Raw genomic sequence first — 12224 nt, forward strand, 5'->3', positions numbered from 1 at the left:
GGTTGAGGGGCCTAGAGATGGGGCTGTAAGCTACAAAGGCCATTGTCTAAGCTCTTGAAGGACTGATATCTTGCTTTATGGTATTTTTGTATTCTCTGTCATACACTTTTAAGTGTCTACGGTGGAATTCTTTCATTTGACCATTGGTCTAGTCCAGGAGTCTTGCAAGGTAGAAGGTAATATCTATTGCATCTGCATTTGGGAGAACTGAAGCTCGGGGAGATTTCAGGCTTACCCAGGGTTGATGGTCCAAGACTCCTGACCACTGGCTCAGGTCTCACTATGCATGTCCCTGCCTCCTCCAGGGCCGTGGTCCAGGCTAGGCACACACAAGATCTTCAGGGATGCTTCTTGAATGAACGGTATGCCCTCTGAACTGGAGTGCAGCCTCTCTGGGATAAGCCTTCTCTGCCTTACGTTGGTCAGCACTGGCCCAGAGCCGACACTTTGGTACTGCTATCTACCCTTTGCTCTGATCATCCCAAACCATAGTGTTCACTCCCTCCCATGTTACTTCCATGACTGGGAAGATCTGGCCCTGCGGTCATGCCCTCACTAAGACCCCTGGCCTCCTTTCTTTTTCTTTCTAGCCTGGCTCAGGTATGTCATCTCCTCCAGGAGGCCTTTTCATCCCTTCCACTGTGGGAAGCGCTGGCATCAATAATCAACTATTATTTTTAAATGGTTAGATAGAAATCTGAGCTTCTCCATGGTGGGAACTGAATCTTGTGCAACTTGGACTCCCAGTGCCTATCAGAAACTGATGCCAGCCATTAAACCCTCATACTGGGTGCTGATCCCTTGTCCCCTCTACAGCATTAGGACCCTTTTCCCCTCTACAGCCTCTACCCTGGGGACCCTTTACAAAAAGGCATTTTAAGCATATGTGACCTGAACAAATGAATAATTGATTAGCATTCCCCTCCCCCCTCGCTTCTCCTGATCATTCCAGTATTGGGAAAGGTAACAATTCCATATTTCTGGAGATCCTCAGGCTACCTTCAGTCCCTCTAAACCACCAGCTCTCTACACCTTGTGGGAATATTTTCTACAGCCAGCTTCCCCCAAGCTTGGCTTCTCTAGGTGACAAAAGGCCTTCTAGTCAGAGATGGTCTGGGGGAGTGAGAGGAAGGAGCCAGCCCCTTCAGTGTGAGAGGGGGCTCCTCTTCCACCCCCTCCTATTGGCCAGCTTCCTGCAAGCAAGCCTAGTCTCAGGTCTCCCCTCCCACAAAACCTGGCCTGTACTCCTGTCCCCACCCCACCAGTTGACAATGTAGAAGGCCTAGGACAGGACATTTAAGCAGGTAAGGTTTAGAAGGAACCATGGGACTCACAAAGCACAGGGAGACTTTCATTGGATCCAACTCACCTGTGCAGGTAGACAAGTTGGACTGGGGGAGGAAAGGTGACTAGTTCATTCCATTTGTTCATTCATTGAACAAATACTGAGTGCCTCCTATGTGCGTAGTAGCCCGGTTTTAGGACCAAGGCTGCTTTTAAAAGTCTCTGCCTTCATAGCATCTACAGTGTAGTGGGAGGAGCTAGGCAAATCAGCAGGTAAACATGTAGCATGTTACATGGTGATAAATGCTACTGAGAAAAACAGGGGAAGGGAGATGAGGAGCCTGTGTGTATTGGAGGAGGGAGGGTCAGAGAAAAACCTTAGCAAATGACATGGGAAGCATTATAGGAAAATCTAGCGAAAGATAGGCCCGGGTAGAGGGAAATGCAAGTGCAAAGGCCCTGGGGCAGAAGTTCGATGTCCTGCCTGTGGAACAGTGAGGAGGCCAGTGCCACTGGAATGGAGTGACAGAGGGATGGGAAGGAAGGGCAGAGAGGTGATCAGATTCCGGAGAGTCTTGTAAGGACCTTTTTCTCTGAGTGAGATGTGCAGCTGTTAAAGATTTTGAACAGAAGAGGCACATGATCTGACTTTGGCTTTAAAAAGATAACCCTGGGGGCACCTGGGTGGCTCAGTGGGTTAAAGCCTCTGCCTTCGGCTCAGGTCATGATCCCGGGGTCCTGGGATCGAGCCCCACATTGGGTTCTCTGCTCCGCGGGGAGCCTGCTTCTCCCTCTCTCTGCCTGTCTCTCTGTCTACTTGTGCTCTCTGTCAAATAAATAAATAAAATCTAAAATAATAATAATAATAATAATAATAATAATAAAATAAAAATAAAAAAATAACCCTGGCTGCTCTGTTGGGAACAGACTGAGGGGGACAAAGGACACAAGAGGACAAGTTAGGAGGTGTCGCAAGATTCCAGGCAAGAGAAGATGGTGGCTTGGAACCGTGGGGACAGTGGGGGAAGTGGTGAAGAGAAGCAGATTCTGGACAGATTTCTAAAGCAATGTAAACAAGATTTGCTAAGGCATCCAGATGAATGATGACAGAAAAAGAGAGGAGTTGAGAACAACTCCAAGATTTTCTTCCCCAGAAACTGGAAAGATGAGGTTGTCCCTTTATGAGATGGCAAAGACAGAAAGTAACAGGTCTGGTGGAAAAGATCTGAATTTCCCAGCTGGACAAGTTGAATTTGAGACGCCCGCTGGACACGGTCAGGTGGAATTGGAAACAGGATTTACAGGGCCACAGGTCAAGAGAGAAATTACGGTAGAGCTAAGAGAACAAAAAATCCGAAATCTGGATTCCCAGTAGAGCCCTTTCCACAGTGTGGCGAGGACTCGCCCGCGGGCTGGAGGAGTTAAATACCTGCGCTCCAAACCGAGGGCGCACGGAGAGGAAATACGGTAACAATGCGCGCACGCCCCCAGCCCCAGCTGCCCCCACGCGGGAGCTGGAGGAGGTGCGGGGACCCGGGCCGCGCCCGGAGGGGGCTGGCTATCCCGGGAGCTTGGGTGAGGCCCGAGGGGGCCCAGGGCTCCGCAAGCACGCATCGGGGGCGGAGCAGGGGCTGCTCGGACTCGGGGGCGGATCTGCACTAGAGGTCTGGGTTTCTTCTCTCAGCAACGGTCTTGACTCGTTTCCTTGAGCCACCGTGAGATATTTATTTAACCTCGCAGTTCAGCCTCCCGGGGGCCAGCAGGGAGGGATGGAGGCAGGGAGGGGAAGGCCGGTTGAGTTGGGGAGCGAGAGGGAAATATTTCCTTCCCTCTGCACAGGCCACGGATGCCTAGCTTCCTCATGGGGTCCTACCCCGGACCTCCAGACTTTCGAGGGTCAACCAGCCCCTTGGGTTCCAAGAGAATTCGGGAATCACGCTAGTTCACCTCGGCGGATTTAAGAGCTAGGAAAGCAGGGTGGGGTAACTTGCTCAAGGACCTACAGTGAGCCTGAGACCAGGTGCCAGGTCTCCTGTCTCTGGGGTCCCCCATCCCTTGTCCATAAAAGGAGCACCCGCGGTGCCAGGAGACTCGAGAGACGTGGGTCCTGTGCGAAGCCCCAGCGTTTGCCAACCTTGTGATTTGGGGCTGGACACCTCACCTCTCAGCGCTTCTCTTTCTTGGTCTGTGAAGAGGGAGTGTCGCTCTCACCCTGCCTTCCGTGTCTTGTTGAGGGACAAATAATTTTTTTTTTTTTTTTAAGTTATCAGCTGCCAATTGCCGAGCCGAGTCTGGCCCTCCCTGTCCTGGGCTCCTAGCACAGGTCTTACTGTCCCCCCAGCTTTGTACACCCTGGCGCTTGTCCGCTTGGTTGGCAAGGATGAGAGCTAGAGGGAGGAGCGAGGGGAGGCCAGAACCCAGGTTCCAAGCCAGAAAGGAGCCCCCCACCCCCAAGCCATGGTCCCCGCCGCTGGCCCAGGGGTCAGTGCTGGGGGCACTGGGGGAGGGGAAGCTGGGGGCCAGGAGGAGCGGAAGTCCGCGCAAGGAGGCCCCATTTCCCCTCCCCCCGCGGCCGGCCCCGGGGCAGGTGAAGAGGGGACCGGGCTCCGCTCCAGGTGGCGGGGCAGCGACGGGGGTGGGGAAAGGCAACAATAGCACTTTTATTTGGGACTGTTTGGCTCTGAGCGGGTGGGCGGAGGAGGAGGCGGCCGACTGGGCTGCCGGGGAGGGGGTGGTCAGCGGCATCTGGCTACACACCTGCTCCTGCTTAACCCTGTGCGTGCTGGGGCTGGGCGCGCGGCGGGGGAGAGCTGCCCGACTACGCGGAACCAGCCCCAGGCCGCGGAGTGCGCGCAGGCCACGACAGTCAGCCTCCGGGGTCTCTGGCCAGGCCTGACGATCTCCGGGTGCCCGGGAATGGGGATCCCCGGCGGGACCGTGGGGATGTCCCGTACCCTTCGCTGTGCCCCTCGACCCGCATTGGCCTCTCCCGCACAGCCCGCGGCTCCGGAGTCTGCCTCCCGCGCGCCCGCGCGGCTCGGGCGGGATAGGGAAGGCGAGGGGTGGCTCCAGGGCCTCGGCGCGGATTCCCCGCCGCCCTCGGGCCATTCCGGGAAGCCGGCCTTCCGGAGGCGGCGCGGCGGCCACGGCCATGCCAAGGGCGCGGGGCGCGAGCCAGGCCCAGCGGGCGGCCGCCGGGCGGGGAAACTAGCGCTGGGCGCGCCCTCTCGCGCTAAACGCTTCCAGGCGCGGCGCTGCAGGTGAGCCGGGGCGCTCGGCTCACCCCATCCCCGCTCCCGGCCTCGCCGACGCTCCCTGCCGGCCGGGCGCCCGGGCTGTCGAGCCCCGCGCTGCACCTGCCCGCGCCGGGACCCCTGCCCGCCCGCGGTGCCACCCCCTCCCACCCCGGCGCTGGCGAGTTTGCCCGCTGCACAATCGGAGCTTGTTTGTGGGCGGAGGAGCCGCGCCGGGTGCGGCGGCCCCGCGCCAGCCCACTGATCCCATAAAATATTATTTGTGTTTAAAAATTCCAGTAATTGGCTATGCAGCCGCTTTTTCCGAGCCCCTTGCCAAGCGCAGTAAAATCTCAGTCCGGCTGGGGTTATTTTCATCATGCAAATTCCCATTTCTGTAAACAGGGTTAAAGCCCCTGGAAGAGGCCGGGCTGGAACTGGAGAAGAAAAGCCGAAGGATGTGTTCTCTGAGACTGGGAGGTGGTCAAACTGGGTCTCCATTCCTGTGATGACCTGGGCAACTGGGGAGAGTTATTCAGATAATCCATCCCCACCCCCACCGCCCTAATCCCTTTGCCTCGAAGACCAGTGCCTGGACTGTACTGGATAAAAATCCATGGTTTCCTTAACTTTCCCTACCCTTTTCTCATCTGAATAACTTACATCATCAAATCGTAGAGGCATAATATTCTCTCTCTCCCTCTCTCTCTCTCTCTCTCTCTCAACTGCAGGAGCAAACTGAGGCTCAGAGGGAAGAGACTTGCCCAAGTTCACACAGCAAGTTTGTGCTAGAGCCTGGGCTGGCACATACCTTGCCTGCCTGCCTATCAAAAACCCCTGGAGGGCTTGGAAGAGGAGGCAGCTGGTGCTGGTGTTCAGGCTAGCCAGCACAGAGAGCCCCAGGGCCTGGCTCTGGGATGCTGCTGACTGTGGGCACAATCACTGGGGGAAGACTCCCTCCCTTTCCAAACATACACACTTCCTGTCCCTCAGGAGCTGGGGAGCCGCCTGGAAAGGAGGAGGAAGAGGAGGAGGAGGAGGAAGAAGTCCTTGCCAAGGCCTTGGAAACCCTGAGTAATGGACAGGGGAGCCTCTGCCCTGCTCCACCCAGTCATGGCTGCCGTCTGCACAGGGAGCAGGAACCACACACGTGGGAGGAACGGATTTCTTAAACAGATGCTGAAAGAGAGCCCAGATTTTGAAGTTGGCAGGAGAATTGGGGCTCTGAAAAGAGTAAATAATAGTGTATTATTTGTAATATAATATTGTCTTATATGTAATGTATTATTGCTGTGTTGTATTGAGCACATAGTATGTGCCAGGCCCTCCTTCAGTTTGCCTCTTTTAACCCCTACCACAAGCCCAGCAGGCAGGTATTCATATTCTAACCACGTTCTTCTAGCTTTGTAAGTGATCAAGAAAGTATATTTGCAAATAAAAATAGTTCCAGAGCTAGAGAGTTTTTGTGGGTCAACAGAGCCCAGGATATTGTACCCACTTTCCAGGTGAAGATACTGAGGCTCCAGGAGCTTAAGTCCCTTGCCCAAGGTTGTCCATAAAGAAAGCCCTTGCTGGGGGATTTCTGTGAATGGAAGACCTCTGGGTTTCCTTCTTTCCTTCAAGTTTTCATGCCAGCCCAGCCTCCTCCTGCCTTCCACCATTGCCCCTTCAAATTTTTGTGCACATTATCTCCTTAGCCTCGATGTCCCTCCTCCCTTCTATTCTCAGTCTTCCCCATCACCTCCTCTTCTTTGAACCCGAGGTCCCTCTGGCCCAGAGGCTGAGGAATGTCTGCAGAGATAAACTCCATGTGCCTTGCCCTTAGACCACTGACCCAGGCAGATTAAGGGAAAGCAGATTCTAGAGCTCTTTGCATAAGAACAACAAAACTTCTCCCAAGAAAAGTGGTTATGGGCTTAGTAGGGCCCCCTCCGTGCTCATCCAAACACATACACACACACCCTCACCCCAAAAACAAGAGTCCCAGTTGTGGTTGAAAAGAAGGAAGACATTTCTTGTGGATCGGGGTTATCTTAATCTCAGTTGAGCCAAGGGGGAAGACGGCTTCCTGGGGTGGGGAGAGCTGCACTGTGGTGGCAGTGTCAGTGGTCAGTGAGGGTGGTCCCTGTTGACAAAGGAAAGGGAAAATGGGAAATGGTGTCTGGTGTGTTCAGAGTGCACCCACAGCTGAAGACTCTAGCTTGGCAAGGCATACGAAAAAGCCAGTTCCTAGAGTCCCAGGGGCCTCTCGGGGGTCCCTAGAGGTCTCACCTCCCCGTTGGAGCTCATCCCAGCCCTCCCTATTTCCTGCCTCCAGGCTGGCTTCCTGATCAAGTGAGGCCTTGAGTGTGTTGTGCTCAGGTGAGGGCCCCCTCCCACCCAGCATTTTGAGGACTGGACATGGATTTGGGGCCCCAAGGGTACCTGAAGGATGCTTCCTCCTAACCCCAGGACCTAAAACCCTTCTTCCCAGAACCCACCACAAGCATTAAAAAGTGGGGCTCCTTCCTCAGGGGAAGAAAGAGCTGCCCAAATGAGCTAAGGGCTCCATCTGTGAAGCCTTCTGCGACACAGGATGTGGGGGAGATTGGGGTGCAGTGGACTTCCAAGGAGCCTCCTCAAGCCAAACTTGGTGAAGCCACACTGGCTTCTTAGGGTGTCTGACCCTAAAGTATAATGTCACCTGGGACTGAGAGGCATGGCTGGCATCTTTGGAGTCGTTTGTTTTGGGACCTTGAAGGGCTCACACAGGATACCTGTTCCCTCACAGTCCCCTCTCTTCTCCACCCACCCACCCCCACTGGGGGGGGGGCGATGGAGTGGGGTGGGTGCTGTGACTTGTCATCCACTTGGCAAGTGAATCTGGAGATCTTTCTCAGGGACAGGCAAGCCCAAAGGTGACTACAAGTCCTAAGCTGTGAGGAAATGCCAGTTAGGAAAAAACATACACATAAAAAGACAAAACCCACTCAGGATCTCAATAAGCATAACTTACACACCAGACGTAAACTCTGTGCTCAACCATAAGAGAGGAGGGAGGGGCTACAGGGACCTAAGAGAGGACGGCTTCAAGGTGAGGGTAGTCAAGCCTTTGAGCTGGCTTTCAGTAGAACTTTTATCAGGCAGAGTAGAGTCTCACTAAGTATTCTGGGTGATGGGAACAGCATTCAGACAACCTGGAATAGACAAGCCTAAAGCAGGAACCTGGGATGAAGGGGTTAGCTGGCAGATATGAGGGGAGATGGAATGGGATTCTTTTTATTTCATTTATTTATTTGACAGAGAGGGAGTGGGCACACAAATAGGCAGGGTGGCAGGCAGAGGGAGAGGGGGAAGGAGGCTCCCCACTGAGCAGACAGCCTGCCGTGGAGCTCAATCCCAGGACCTGATCATGACCTAAGCTGAAGGCAGATGCTTAACCTACTGAACCACCCAGGTACCCCTGGAATGGAATTCTTTTTTTTTTTTAAGATTTTATTTATTTGACAGACAGAGATCACAAGTAGCCAGAGAGACAGGCAGAGAGAGAGGAGGAAGCAGGCTCCCTGCTGAGCAGAGAGCCCGATGTGGGGATGTGGGGATGTGGGGCTCGATCCCAGGACCCTGGGATCATGACCTGAGCGGAAAGCAGAGGCCTTAACCCACTGAGCCACCCAAGCGCCCCCTGGAATGGAATTCTAATGCTTCCTTCCACGTGACCTTTTCTTAATCCCGAGGGTACCTCCCCTCCTCTCTCACCTTTTCTTTTTTTTTTAAACTCCATCTCCAAACTGTGTCTGAGACCCCACCAGCAGAGGACCCTGGTGGCAAAGAGAAAGAGGGGAAAATGGGGTATGTGTGGCAGGACAGCATACTTGCCTTTTGCCTGTTTGCTCTGCCTCTGTCTCTGACTCCTTTTCAGGGATCCTGGTTTCTTCTCTGTCTGGTCTCTCTGCCTCTGTCCCTCTCAGGAGTCCTCGGTCACTGCGTCCTGGTGCCCATCTCTGTCCCTGCCGCCTCTTTTTGTCCCCCTTCCCATCCTCATCTGACTCTGCTTCCCCTTTCAGTCGGGAACAAGACCCCTCCTCCAAGGACCCAGGCAGCAGCTGGGATGGGGCTGATGTCTGGTGCAGGTCCTCCAGAGAGCGGGCCCCACGGTGGGATGATGTGCCCCTCTCTGGGTCCCTCTCTGGGCTCCGTTTCTGTGAATAACAGCTTGAGAAGAAAGGTGAGGCTCTATCCCTGACCCACCCCCACCTCCCTCTCTGCCCCTCCAATCCTCCCCTCTCCCTAAGGAGAACTCACCTCTTTTGAGGAAGAGCCCCACATGGAGCCTCAGCCAACTTCCCACCTCATGACTCTCAAGATAGGGCTACAGTTTCCTCCCAAGTCCAGACCCCAGCCCTCCCCTGAGGGATCTCACCCCTCCCGGGCCCTGTGACAGCTGGCCCTGTACCCATTTGGTCTCTGATTTCTATCCAATGCCCGGCCAAGAAACTCGCCTCTCAACAACTACCTTCTGCCACTGAGGCCTCCTACCTGGGTGCAGGGGACAACTTCTTACCCTGTCCCCATTTCAAAATAAATATTTTTGCCAGAGGAGCCAGAGTCTGCCTCTTTTCTCTGTCCCAAAAGAGAGAGAGGAAAGGCACAACTCTGAGTGCTTTCAGATGCATTATTTTATTCCATCACAGTGATCCCCAAAAGTTGAAAATATGTCCAGTTTTGTAGATGAGGAGACGGAGGCTCAGGGAGATGGCTTGTTTCCAAGGCAGCAGAGGTAAGATTGGGTCACGGGTCTGAGCCTGAAGCCCAACGTCTCTTTCTCAGAGCCCCACAGTGATTTCCTGGAGACAGATCAATGACAGTACCATGGACCATGGACGGGAGAGAGGGACCTGGCAAGACCTTGAACCCTAGCCTTTGGGGCTCGCTTTAATCTGCCAGGTTTTCTTGGAAGACTTGGGGCCAGCTGCCCGCATGTCCTCACCCTGAAACCTCATTCCCCACCATGTTGTTCAGGCCAAGACAAGCAAACTAGCCCCTGAATTCTCCTGCCTAAGAAACAGATGACCCAATTATGTCTCTTCTCCTTCAGCAATACCAAGACTTCTTTCAAAGCCCAGTTCAGGGGCACCAGGGTGGTGCAGTTGGTTAAGTGTCTGACTCTGGGTTTCGGCTCAGGTCATGATCTCAGGAGCAGGACTTCAGGGTCTTGAGATCAAGCCCCACGTCAGGCTCTGAGTTCAGTGAGGAATCTGCTAAAGTTTCTTTCTCCTTCTCCCTCTCCCCCCTCCCCCTGCCCAAGCTTGTGCACACACGCACTCTCTCTCTCTTTCTCTCTCAAATAAAGAAATAAATCTTTAAAAAACAAAACAAAACAAAGCCCAGTTCATAACCAATTGCAATACGTGGGCGTAATGGGAATCCTGAGTCAAAGAAGCTGAAAGGAAGATCTATTTGACACAAGTGTAATTTGGAACACTGGATATTTGTTGATATTAGAGACTTTATTTTTTAATAATATAATTTTTAGAACAGTTGTAGATTCACAGCATTACAACATTTAGATTACAGCAAAACTGAGAAAAGAGTAGAGCTGCCATACCTAGTTTGCCCTATTGTGAACATCTTACATTGAGAGGGTGCATTTGTTACAATTCATAAACCAATACTGATACATTGTTATTAACTACGGGCCATAGTTTATTCCAATTTCCTTAGTTTTTACTTAATATCCTTTTTCCGTGCGGGGATCCCATCCCGATACCACATTGCATTTAGTCGTCATACGTCCCTAGGCTCCTCCTGGTGTGACAGTTTCTTAGACTTCCCATGTGTTCCATGACCTTGACAGTTTCCAGAAGTACTGGTCAGGTGTTTTGTAAATTGTCCTTTTATTGGCATTTGATGTTTTTCTCACTAAAACACTGAGGCATGGGTTTTGGAGAAGAAAATTGCATGGGTAAAATGTCACTTTTGTCACAGCATAGAAAGGATGTATACTGTCACCTTGCTAGCATGCTTATGACTGCTGGCATTGACCTTGATCACTGCACTGAGGTGCTGTTTGTCAGGCTTCCCACTGTAAAGTTACTCTTTCCCCCCCCTTCCATAGGTGCTCTTTGGAAGGAAGGCAGTGTGGACAGCCCACAGTTGAGGGCTGGGCCCGTTATGCTACCCCTCCCTCGAGGGTGGAGTAGCTATAAATTATTTGGAATTCCACATGGGCGATTTCTCCCTTTTCTCTTATTTATTTATTCAGTTATTTATATCAGCATGGACTTGGAGATATTTATTTTATACTTTGGGTTATCCAATACCACTAGGTTTTGTTGCTTAAGTTGTTCCAACCTTGGCCATTGAGAGCTATTTCAGTCGCCCTCTGGGTCTTTCTGTCACCTCTCCATCAATGTGGGATTTTTGCTTTCGGTTTTGTTGTGTTTCACTTAAGCACATCCACGCTTTCTGGCTCTATAACACTCTCCGAGTTCAGCTTGTGAATGTCTTGCCCCCGCCCTTGAGTCCACCAGCAGACTCTGGTTGCTTTCATTGGAGAGTAATCTGGGGGCTAGGTGTACTTGTTGATGCCAAGGTCAAAGCCTTAATTTTACCGTGTTACATGATAATGGTATTGAGGTTATTTTTTAGAGAGTCCCCTTTTTAAGATACATATGATATATTTCTGGCTGAAATATACATGCAATTGGCTTCAGAATAATGTGGGGGAGAGATGGGACAAGATTGGCAACGAATTGCTCACTGTCGAGGCTGGGCGATGGGATCCATGGGGGCTCTTTCTACCGTTCTGTCTACTTTAGTATATGTTGACATGTCTGGAGTAAAATTTCAAAGTAATAAAACAAAACTCAGTCCCAGGCTGCTCTTCTAGAAGCCGTTCTTGATTACTTTCACATGGCCTGGTGGCAGCCCCTTGCTTCTACTGGGCAGGAGTGGGATGGGGTACTCCTCAGAGTGAGGCATCTCCGCCACATTCCCCACCCCGGGGGTGCTCGCACCGGGCGGGAGAAGCTGCTCCCACCAGCTGTGCCCAAGTGGTACCTGCCACGTGGCTGGCGTGGGCATTCTCAGAGACAGTTCCAAATTACTCTTCATACAGCCCCAGGAAGTGGGCATTATCTGTATCCCACGTTTACAGATGAGGAAACAGACATTAAGGGAGTCATAGAACATCTCCAACCATGTACTTTCTAACAGGCAGAGCTGGCCCCTTCTGAACCCACCGCAGGGAGAGGAGAGCTGTGTGCTAAGGGTTTTCCACTGGCCCCTCTGCGTCCACCCACCAAACCCTCATGCCTCCCTCTGCTCCTAGAAGCTGACCCTCTGGACAGCATTCCTCAGCTCTCCGTCCCCTGACTGCCCTTTGGTTTTGGCCAGGGGAAGCACCAGCAGAAGGTCAGAGGATAGAAGAGAGACGTGGGGTGTTTGTTTCCCCCAGCGATCTCGCTGCTGTGCAGGCTTGGCAGTGGCTGTGTTCCCCCACTGAAGGCTTGTGCTGGGGGACAGCCCCTCCCACAGCATCAACACTCACTGACTTAAAGAGCTACACTTCCCCTTCCCTTCCATGCCCCTCTGGCTAACAGCTTCGCACTGGGCATTTGGCATTTTCACCTGTTGTTGGTTCCCTGCCTTAAATGTTTCTCAGCCCTCGGGGTGGGGCTGCTGGTTACCTGCGTCCACGGAAGAAGGGCCCACTCTCAGCTGATG

This window comes from Martes martes, assembly GCF_963455335.1.
Source record: "Martes martes genome assembly, chromosome: 6".
Lineage (NCBI taxonomy): Eukaryota > Metazoa > Chordata > Mammalia > Carnivora > Mustelidae > Martes > Martes martes.